Source organism: Pteropus alecto, unplaced genomic scaffold, assembly GCF_000325575.1.
Source record: "Pteropus alecto unplaced genomic scaffold, ASM32557v1 scaffold50, whole genome shotgun sequence".
Lineage (NCBI taxonomy): Eukaryota > Metazoa > Chordata > Mammalia > Chiroptera > Pteropodidae > Pteropus > Pteropus alecto.
In genome coordinates this window covers 9,810,963-9,822,481 of record NW_006431918.1, presented here as the reverse complement: position 1 = coordinate 9,822,481, position 11,519 = coordinate 9,810,963, and the positions used below count along the sequence as shown (strand labels likewise).

Here is an 11,519-nt window from a genome sequence, read left to right as displayed (position 1 = left end):
AGTGGAATTGATGGAAGTGGAGTGGGTGTGGGGGTGGAAGGCAGGATGGCTGGTCGGATTTCAGCAGTAATCCAGATAAACATGATGGAGGTTTAAACTAGGGCATTGGTAATGGACTGAAGGGTTGGGTAGAAAGATATTTGGTAGAAAAACAGAATCTGGCGACCTGTTGGATGTAGGCAGTAAGGGAAAGGAAAAGTGAAAACTGACTAAGCTTTTCAGCTAAGGTAGATGAGGACATGTTTAGCCAAGACAGAGAATGTGGTAGATTTGGGGGGGAATATAGCTTGGTTTGGCGTATCCTAAATTCAAGGTGCCTGTGACATTTTTGTTAGCAGTAGAATGAGGCAGCAAGGGGAATGGTGGCTATCATTTTCAGAGAGAGAATGTTTCGAATGTCAACGAATCATTCAGGTGAATGGTAAGGTAAGAAGATAATGGGGCAAAGAGCATAATATTGAGCATTTTAAGGAATGAGAGGAAGACGAATAATGAAAGAGACAAAGGACCATCAAAGGGGTAGTTGGAGAATCAGGAGAGCGTGGTATAAACAAGAGAGGAGAGTCCAAGGAAGAAGTCCGCTGTGTCAGATGCTCTAGAATGTTCCGATAGGAGGTGGACCAAGAAACAACTAATGGGTTTAGTGGTTTGGAAGATAAGCTAGAGAATAGCCCGGTTGTGCAGGTTGTATTTCTGTGTCGCTCTGTGAGGCAGTGGTATTTCTCCATTTTACATGACAAGCTGAAGCCAAGAAACGTGATTTGACTTGTGTAAGTCTCAGGGCTAGAAAGCAGCAGACTGCAACTCAGATCTGAGACTGAGTTTTTAATGCCAGTGCTTTTAACCACAATGAACATGAGGTGGAGACTCTACTACATCTTCTGAGGATGTTGGACATGAATGAAAGAGTAAAGAAGAGAAAATTTTAAAGAACAGAGATGGTTTGAAACTGTAGACAATGGGAAAGGGAACCAGGGGGTGGTGGTTAAGTATCTCTGAAGTGCTCCTCTAGATTTGGGATAAAGCCATTTTAAAGTTACACATGCCTTCTTTCCACACCTGCCCCATCACAGACCCTGCAGGTACACAGTCAGCCCAGGGAAGATTTGTTCCCTTTGCTGAGAATCTGTGCAGCACCTTCAGAAGTCTGTTAGTGGCAGACATAATGTCATTGTGGAAACTACATCTGACAATACTTTAAACCTGAACATACAGCATTTCATGTTTTCTGAGTGTTTCATGTACTCAAGGTCCCAGGCCCTACAAAACTAAGTGGTTGGTGGAGCAGATAAAGCTTACGTGCCTATGAGTCTGAGGCTCAGAACAAGCTAAGGGTAAATCTGCCACAGGTCACATGACTAGAAAGCACCAGAGCTGGTATTCAGATGCTGGTCTCCTGACTCTTAAGTCCGATTTATCCTATGGAAGTAGAAGTAAGGTGACAGAAAGATTTGGTTGACGGTGCAACATAGTAGGGTTTAGGTAGCTGAATTCTGCTGCAAGTCACAGAGGTTGTGAGATACCTCTGTCCCCAAGGTTAACACTGTGACGAAAGACTGACACATTGAATGAGTCATAGCTAGTGCCTGTTAGATCCTGGGACAGCAAGACCTCTGGAGTGAGTTTAGGACCCCAAGTGTTACACAAATGCAAGAGGAAACTTCCTCGAGCCCCAGTCTAGGCAGCCCGCCCACTGGCTTGAGTGCTTGTACAAGGAATAGCAACAAGTCTAAGGGTTGTCTTATTCTTGAAGCAAAAATACTTTCTCTTCTGTTGGTTAGAAAGTGGAAATGAGGCCAGCCACACAGAGTATTGGAAATAGTCTGACCCTGATAGAAAGGAAGCAGCTGATAAACCAAACACCGTTTGTATTTGAAACTTGAAGTTTAGAACATGAAACTTACAGTCAAGCCTATATATGCCTGAAGAGACCTAGACTTGGATATTTGCCTTGTGCTTTTCCGATGTTTCTCGCTTATTCTGTAATGGAAGTGGATGTGATAGCACAGATGCCCTCATGTCCCAAACTATCAGATCTCTGAGCTCAGCCTCCGGTTGGTTTGGGTATGGGAGGGCCATGGGAATGAAATCATAAGGCCTTTCGTCAATGTGCCTGCTGACGGGGAGGCTCTTTGTAGTACAGATGCGGATTTACATGAAAAGGTCTGTGAAGGTCAACATGAAAGTGAAAGCAAGACGTCATAGGAAGGGAAAATGTGGATTAGTTCCTGGCAGATAGTAGCTAGCTATTAAGTTTTTCTCTCTGCTGCCCAAATAATTGTCATCCAGGGGAGAAATTCCAAATGTTATTGGTGAACGTGAATTATATATTTTCCATGAGTCATTTATATGGAATAAACGTTGACTTTCTTCCCAACATGTGCTTCATTTTATGAAAGTGGGCTGTAGACTACATGCCTTGGTTAGGATGACTTTTATATTTATTGTGCCTAGCTATTTTGATATTAATTTTGAATTTTATGCTCAGTTTAAGATTTTAATGAGTACTTGGTATTCATTAGGCTCATGAAAATGCTTTACAAACATTATCTTCTTTAATTTCCACAACAACCCCATTCCATCATTAACTGCAATTTTCAGATAAGAAGCTGAGACACAGATAGCACAGATTGAGTAACTTGCCAGGTCATACAACCAGGAGATCAGTAACCTTAACCTGTAATAATTTATATCTTACAAACAAATTTGCATTTCCAAAATTCGCCTTTCCAGAATACGCTGCTGCTACTGCTACTGCTGTTTTTGTTTGTCTGTTTTGTTTTGTTTTGTTTTAATAAGAAGACCAAGGTCTAGAAACGTCTAAATGATGCTATCATTTTGAGCTTCTCATCTATGGACAGCTATAGTTAATCTTTTAACTGTCCCAGTGCTCAGAAATTGTTTCTTACTCTGCTTTTTTTTTATAGTATTGAATGCATTGTATGTGTTAAAAATAATGCATTCTTCTGAAGGTTTAGAATTCTGTAATTCTATAAATACAGTATCTTAAATTTATGATGTTGAACGTTATGTCCCTTTGATGGGAAAGAGGAATCATTTTTGATTCTTTTTTTTTTTTTTATAATTTAAACATTCATTTTTGACAGAACCTTAAAATGGTATGAATTGCCCAGTATCGTGGAAGGGTATCTGTGTCTGGACCTGTTTATTTTTGTGTAATTCAGTGCAGTGGGTAGCCTGGAAAGTGCTTACTATGCTTAAGCAGACATTTAAATATAATTGATGTAATGTTTATTGAACGTTTATTGATAATTAATTATAAATATATGTAAAGAACACATTGTGGAATTTGTGTAATTCAACCGTGACCTGAAACGGTATCCGTGAGCCTCATCATTGCTTTTCTGTGAGCCCTTTAGCATATCATTCTTCCCTTTTTTGCTTGACATTTCCTCACAAGTTTTTCCTGATCATTTTATTTATAGTTCTTTTTTTCCCTTTTGTTTCCAAGAATCTTTCAACACTAGTTAATATTTATAACTATATGTAAATATATAATTATAAGACATTTACAGTTATCATGTTTACATATGCATAATATTGCATGTTTGATCCTTCCATAGCCTGTGAGAGAATTTGTCTTTGTAGTGCTGCTGGGGCATGTAAGCCTGCAGTGGTATCTGTGCATACACATGTGTATGTATGCACATGTGCCTCATTAATAATGACATGTTGCAGACTTCTAATGTAAATCCTGTGAGTGTGAACATGAACATTAATGATCTTTTACCCATTGTCAACACGTACAAGTGCAAATAAATGATTCATTCCGCCCACAAATATTGATCAATTACCTCATTCTGTGCCAAGCACTCTGCTTGTCACTAGACAAGAGCTGAATAAATGTTAGTATAGACCCATGGCAGTTGATCATTTATTTCTGTGGAATCACACAGCTGCACAATTACTTTTTAATAATTGCGTGCATGTTACCATCAAAAGTGTTTATGTTCCACTTTGAGCCTCACTCCTTTATGTTGCTGTATCTGTGTTTTCTAGTTATAAATAAGCTTTTCTGTCTCTCTTCATTTTTTCCCACATCCCTTAAGTAATCAGTCATCAACTTATTCATTTATTCAGTTAATTCACTAATTTATTCAGTTCATTTGTTAAATGTATACCATGTGCCAAGCAGCATTCAAGGTATTAATATTGAGCCACGAGGTGTAGAACCTGTTGCTGAAGCTGGAAAGGGAAGGAGAAAGAAAGAAAGGGGAGGCGTCCTGGCTCCGGTGGTTCCAAGTTGCTCTCTCTCTTAATGTTAATAATCTTTTTAATTTTACCCTATATCTTCACTTTACCTCGGTGCTTAAAATACAGTACATGCTCAGTAATTCTTATGAAATTAATAGGAAATTAGACGTCATGTAATTTTTTAGCCTGCTGTCTTTTCATTTATTTTCAATTTTGCCTTCCTCTCATTTTGTCCTCTTCTCCCTGTTTGCCTTTCTCCTGTGTGTGTGTGTGTGTGTGCGCGCGCGCATGCACACGTGCCTGTGTTTTAGTTACCTGTCTTCTCCCTTCTGCTTCCTTTAACTGGCACTTTGTTTTCTTCTTACCACATTTCTTTGCCGGTTGCAGCCACTCCAGTCTTTGCCTCTACTTCTGTCATTTAACTGAACGTATCAGCCTTTGAAAGTTTGATTTTCCTTTTGTGTCTAATTCTTTTATTGTCCCAGAGCATCTTATTTTCTCTTGTACTTCTCCAGCCCACGTGCAAGGGCCCGTGGGTACCCACTGGTGTTCATAGTTCCATTCAGGTGTTTTCTGGAGCTGAATAGACTGGCACTGATAGTGTCATTTGCATTCTGAGAAGGAAACACTCGGACAGAGATGATGATGAATCTTGACTCATTCCTCCTCCTTGACCCTCTCCTCCAGGAAGATATGGGTAGTGCTCTATGACAGTGCTGTGGGAGATTGGAGGAGACAGCTGGTAAGAAGTGAGACACATTCGATTTCACTTTATTCACTTTGCCCAGGGACAGCTGCCATCACCCGCTCATCACTGTAATGGAGAGCACTTGCCTTGTCTTTACGACCGATCAGAACCAGTCTTATTAAAAGAAAAACATCTTTGGGCCTGGAAACACTTTGACTCGATGACAAATTTTTGTTACAAGTTAGAAATTGTTGTAGCAATGATATCTATCAGTGAGCCTTGATGCCCTGAAAAAGTTTTAATAACTTGTGTATCTTTGTTTTCATTTTCTAACTGTAATGTCTTTTTTGGCCTAAGTCCAATATGTATTTGTAGTTCTAAATTGATTTCAAGGCAGATCAATCTAGCCATACCTATTCTGCACCCAGTTATTTTATGCAAGGCACCATGAAAGCTATTAAGACAACAAAGAAACCAAGGTGGACTTTTCTTTCATGGTAATATCTCTGTGTGAATTCAGAACACAGGTCTATAATTTTTAATCTGAAAATTGTGAGATTGGCTGAATTTTAAAATTTAGATTGTTTTATTTTAAAAAGGACCAGGGATTGAGGGGCAATGGTTTTGGGATAATTCAAGCCCATTACATTTATCGTATACTTTAAATCATTACGTTATAACATATAATGAAATAATTATACAAATCGCCATAATACATAATAAGTGGGAGCCCTGAGCTTTTTTTTCCTTCAACTAGATGGTCCCATCTGGAGGTGATGGAAGACAGTGATACCCGAAATATGTTGCTTATGTCCAGTCTACTCTGTAATTTCATTTTGGTTGCTGTCACTGCAGAAAACCCTTTTTCACAAAGATAGAATGTTGGAAATGGAAGCAGACTTTTCAGTACTTTTGTGACAATCTCCAGATATTCCACCTTGACTTTAACCCAGAATGTATGGTAATTTGAAATCGTCTCAAACATGCTTTTTAAGGCCACTGTCATTTGTGATCTCAAGCAGTTGATCCTCCTCTAACACAGACAAAGCCAGTTCACCTGGCTTATTCACAACTGGGTCACGGATCCATTCCTTCCCAGTTGGGGGTCATTTGTGGTTGGGCAGTAATGCTCAAACTGTTTTGAAAGTTGAGACAGGCGATCATGCACCACCAGCTGGGAGGAAGAAGGGCCGGGCTCAGTCTCTTTCAAAATCTCTGCTGAGATTTTTGTCATGTCAAAAATCCCAATGTTCATCGCCGCCCCCATAATTCTAGTTTGGCTTTGAATGAAGCCACTTCATCTGCCGACTTGAACACAGCTGTTCTCCCCTGAAGTGACAGATTGAATTGGTTAAGCAGGTCGAATATGTCACACAGGTAAGCAAGTTTTGTGACCCATTCTATGTTACTGAAATGTGCTGCCGGTGGTGACTGTTTTTCTAAAAGAAATCTCTGAAGTGGCTCTCATACCCCAGAAACTCTGGCCAGTGATCTACATTTAGGAAGCTATGTCACTTCTGTGTATAAGAGAAGAAGACGTGGGTGCTGTACGTCCATCTCCTCCCAGAGCTGCACGAACAGACGTGAGTTAAGGGCATGCACTTCAGCGCGGTTGCTAATTTTAATCACATCCTGCAAAATGTTGTTAAGTTCAGGTGACATTTTTTGGCTAGCCAGCATTTCTCTATGGATGACACAGTGCGTAGACTCACACTCAGAAGCAACCTCTCTGACCCAAGCAGTGAAACCAAAAAGCCATCCAGTCATGGCAGCCACTCCGTGCATATACTGACACAAAACGACCAATTCAGTTTTCCTGATAGGTAATCATTCAAAGACTTGAATAGTTCTGCAGCTGTGGTGTCGGTTGGCAACAAACGTGCACATGACATACCCTCATGCATGTCCTTCTGAAAAATATATCACACAAAAACAAGCATCGTTGCTTCGTCGTCATCAGTGGACTCACCAACCTGGATCACGAGCCACAGTGACTCTTAATCCTCTCTCACCATTGTGCCTCAGTACCCTCTGCCATTTCATCGGTTTGTCTAGTTATGGGTGCTAGCCAAAAGAGAGACCCACGCCACCTTTTAAACTGCAACCTCTCCTAAAAGTTCACGACAAATGTCCTTAGCAACAGGCAGGATCAACTCTTCACCAGTAGTGAAGGGCTTCTTAGCTTTAGCAGTGCGGTTAGCCGCTGAGAACGATGCTCTCGGTGTAGACACATTTGATGAAAAGGTGGCCTTCAGTAATTGCTTCTGTTCTTTGTGTTCATGATTTTTTCTTTTGAAAAACTCTAAAGTCTTGTCTTTTAATGCAGGGTGCTTGATATCCATGTGGCAAAGCAGTCTTGAAGGTTTCATGGCTTCATTGGATAGCTGGTCGCCACATATTATACAAAGTGGGCTTGATCTGTTGAAATGAACCCATAATTTAAGCAGGACTCTTGGCATTTTCTTTTAAATGCAGCCTTCTTTGTCAGTCTTAGTCTTCTGCTGTTTCATCATTGGGTCTTTCCTCTTCTTCAGAAAGGCTCTCCAGTGACGTTTGTTTTTTACTCATTTTGGCTGGGGTTAGCTTGTGGACTTACCAAAACACTGACTGAGACAAGTGTGCAGTGCGGGAAAGAGGCGCGGACGGGAGTGGTAAATGAAATAATGGGCCGGCCACGTGCGGACTAAAATGAGTGTCAGATTCTGACTTAAAGCCTGCCACCAGATGCAGCTGTACAATTGAAGTAAATCAACTCACTTGCCTGCCACTAGATGAAGCTTAATTGTCACTTGCCACTCACCGATAGGGTTTTAATGAGTCTGCAAGCAATTGATTTATTATGGTCTCTGTGCAGTCCAACTTCTCTGCTAATAGTCATCTGTATTTGCAGTGGCTCCCCGGTGCTAGCATCACCGCCTCAGCTCCACCTCAGATCAGGCATTAGATTCTCATAAGGAGCACTCGGCCTACCATCCCTCACATGTGCAGTTCACAGTAGGGTTCTTGCTCCTGTGAGAATCTAATGCCTGATGATCTGAGGTGGAGCTGAGGCGGTGATGCTAGTGTTGGCGAGCTGCTACAAATACAGACGAAGTTTTCGCTCGCTAGCCTCCGCTCACCTCCCGCTGTGCGGACCTGTATCGTGAAGTTGGGGACCCCTGCTGTATAGTATGTAACATCTCCAGGTAGGGTTGGTGTGAAAATTACTTTTAACATGCTAAAATAGGAATATTCTTAACTAAGTGGGGAAATATAAGGAAATAGCCCGATGTCAGGTCAAACATTCAGATCTTTGATTTTGAGAATTATGAATAAGATATTGTGGGCTAGTTTTAAAATGTAACTAAGTGTTAAAAAGAATTAATTATGAATCATCTTCAGAATAAAGGAATTATTGCTGTGGGCTGGTATCAGAGAAGATGGGATTTTGTCTGGTTTTGAAGGTATTTATGGGACTTTATTTTGCTCACTGTTGAATCTTGGGCAGCTCGACTAGCACCTGCCACAGACCTGATGAATACTTTGTGATGAGAAAGGAAAGAACGTTCCGTCAGAGGAGACTTCCGCCTGAACGTAGCCATGGAGGAGGGAATATATTTGGTTATTTGTGGGTGAGAGTCGAGGGTCTACTCTGGTTAAGGCAAATGTTCTGCAGAAAGTGTGAGTAGATGAGGTGGGACCCGTTATGGGTGTTTATGCCTTACATACTTGTTCAGATGAGGAATTTGGACTTGATCTGATGGCATACTCTTGAATAGGGGTAGAAGAGATCTTAGATAATCAAAATGGTTTGAAAAATAAAAAGACAAAAAACATGATCCGAATGGATTACGGATATCTGTGTTTCCTGCAAGGATGCTTTAATAAATTTGTGTGCATCAAATTTAAGGCTGTGTTGAAAATTTAAGACTGAAGTTTGAAGAAAATGTAGACATTGACCTATTGAATTTGGAAAGTTACAAGGAGGAAGTCAAAGAAAATTTCAGAATTCTAATACTTAGTGATTGGAAATAGTGATCCCTTTTGCTGAAAGGGGGACATAAGGAAGAGGAGCTGGAGAGGATAGGATAAATAACACTGCTATAACTTGGCATATTGACTGGTTTTCATTCTTTAAATGTATTTACTTGATAGCTTTTATTCGACTGTATGTTTATAGATGTAAAGTATGTTCCAAGTTTCTTAGTCCAAAGCAACTAAGAACAATGTAACTAGAAACAAAACCCTACATGACTTGAGTGCATGTGATTCACATGCTGTTTCCAAGCTGCTTTAATACAAGGTTTATTGAAATTTCATTTTAAAAAAGTAAAAGCTGTGCTGAGTAGCATCAGTTCCCCCTTGCACCTTTTATTATGCATTAGCAATTAACTCTTCTTCTTGAATTTGAACTTGATCAATCATCTGATACAGAGTGATTAGTATTGCTGAAATACTATTCTTATTTTTCCATGTATTTCAGGCACTTCTCATAGTGGCATGTTTGTTTGACTATAGAATATCACTTGCTCTCTTGGCTTCTGGCACTGAGGTCAAACTATTTTAGGTCCCTTAAATAGAGTAGTATTGAAAAGAAAATCCTTTGGTATTTTAAACGATCTGGACATGGCTTTCTGGCCTCTAGGAGAAGGAAGGAATGAGGCTGTCTTTTTTCCTCTAGCAGGCTCAAACTCTGCTTTTCGTGTTTCTTGACAGTTTTCTTGTTTTTTTTTTTTAAATCCTGACAGGACTGACCTGTATTTTTCTCTAATCTTCTACTCAGGGAACATTCCCTATCAGGAAGGCACCTCTCTGTTGCTTTGATTCTTTAGTGTTCTGAATAGACTTGTATAGACTGAAGGGCTCGCCTTTACTCTTCTTGTTCTTAGCTCTATTGAGTAATTGAGAGAGAAGGTTTTTCAGTTTGCTAGGGCTGCCATAATAAAGGACCACAGACTGGGTGGCTTAAACAACAGGATTTTATTTTCTCACAGTTCTTGAGGCTAGAAATCAAGGAGATGGCAGAGTTGGCAGAGTTGGTTCCTTCCGAGGCCTCTCCTTTTGGCTGGTAGATGGCTATCTTCTCTGTGGCCTCAGGCAGTCTTCCCTCTGTGCCTATATCCTTATCTCTTATTATAAGGACACCAGGCATATTGGTTTAGGGCTGACCCTAATGGCCTTATTTTAACTTAATCACCTCTTTCAAAGACCTTTTTCCAAATATGGCTACATTCTGAGGCACCTTGGGCTAGGGCGTCAACATAGAGTTTTGGGTGGGACACAATTCATAACAGAGAAATAAGACATTTGAGAAACTTTAAAAAATGATTAAGGAGAAACAAATAAAAGGCAAAAAAGAGAACAAGGAAAAGGAACACTCATTTCTGCAGGGAATCATGAAAGCGTTTGCCTGTGCCTGTGTTGGTGTCTCATTTCCCACCATAACACAGGGAGTAGGGAGCCGGCTATGATCTCAGGGGCAGCGTCGAGACTCAGTTTCCTGTCTTGCCCAAGGTCTCGAGCTCAGGAGTGACTGTGCTGTGATTTGAATCCAGTTCATCTAGTTCTTTAGACCTTGTCTGGTACTTTTTCGTCACCTCATGCAGGGAGGTGAAAAGGAAGTATGCTCCCTTGGCCAAATTCATGGTGGGTTTTTTGGTGGTGTTTTGTTTTGTTTAGGAAACTTTGGGATTAAAAGCATCATCTTGTCAGCCAGTCATGTTCTTGTGAGCTTTAACATTCGTAGTGCAGAAAATAAACACAGGCAGAAAGCTGCAACTCTTGAGGAAAAAAAAAAGATAAGTCACATATTCTGAAAGTCATTTTTTTACTATAAACCTTTTCAAGCATAAAAAAAGTAGAGTATACAATGAACCACCAGCATTCTCACTGCTCAGACTCAACATTTACCAAGATTTTGGTGCTATTCATCTATCCCTTCCTCCCTCTTGCATCTAAGATAGGTTATTTTTACTTCTTTTAGTGCATAACTTAAAAATATATAGACATTTTCTGAGATAACCTTAATGCCACTCAGTTTCCTGATTGCCTCCAAAAGTCCTTTTACATTGATTTGTTCAAGTCAGTTTTAAAACAAAGCTATGTATTCAACATACTAAATTACATTTGACAGGAAATTTTCTTGCCTTTATATCTTGTTTGTTGTGCTCAGGGATACTTTGTTTCACGTCTCTGCAGAGAGGGAATGCAGTGATTTGGTTCATTTTGGTATACCATTTGTGTTGATACCTATATGAAATATCAAATCTTCTAACTGGACAGTGCATATTACAACTCTTAAAAACAAAAACAGTTCTGCCTCAGTTTTGAATGCGTTTCCATGGTCTTTAAGAATCATTCAATTTCTTTCTGTGTAGTAATCAGCACCATATTATTTTTAAAAAGCTAATTTTTTTTTTTCAGGAAAAATTTCAAGAATAAGTAAACATAATAAACATGAAAATTATGATGCATCTTTATGCATTGCATTGGTATACATGAGTACTGCTTAACTTATTTCATTAGCATTGACTCATTACATTTTGTCCACATGGAACATTGTTTTATGAGATTATTTTTCAACCATAACTCATGAATACCAAGCTGCTAAAACAAGTTGGTAAACACTTGCTTTTGT

At 39.8% G+C, this 11,519-nt stretch overlaps 1 protein-coding gene across 2 annotated transcripts in view; it reads left to right on the top strand.

The window, feature by feature from the left end:
- The window catches only part of ARHGAP10 (Rho GTPase activating protein 10), a 242,147-nt gene that overhangs the window by 137,897 nt on the left and 92,731 nt on the right, over positions 1–11,519 (top strand). The window lies entirely within an intron of this gene.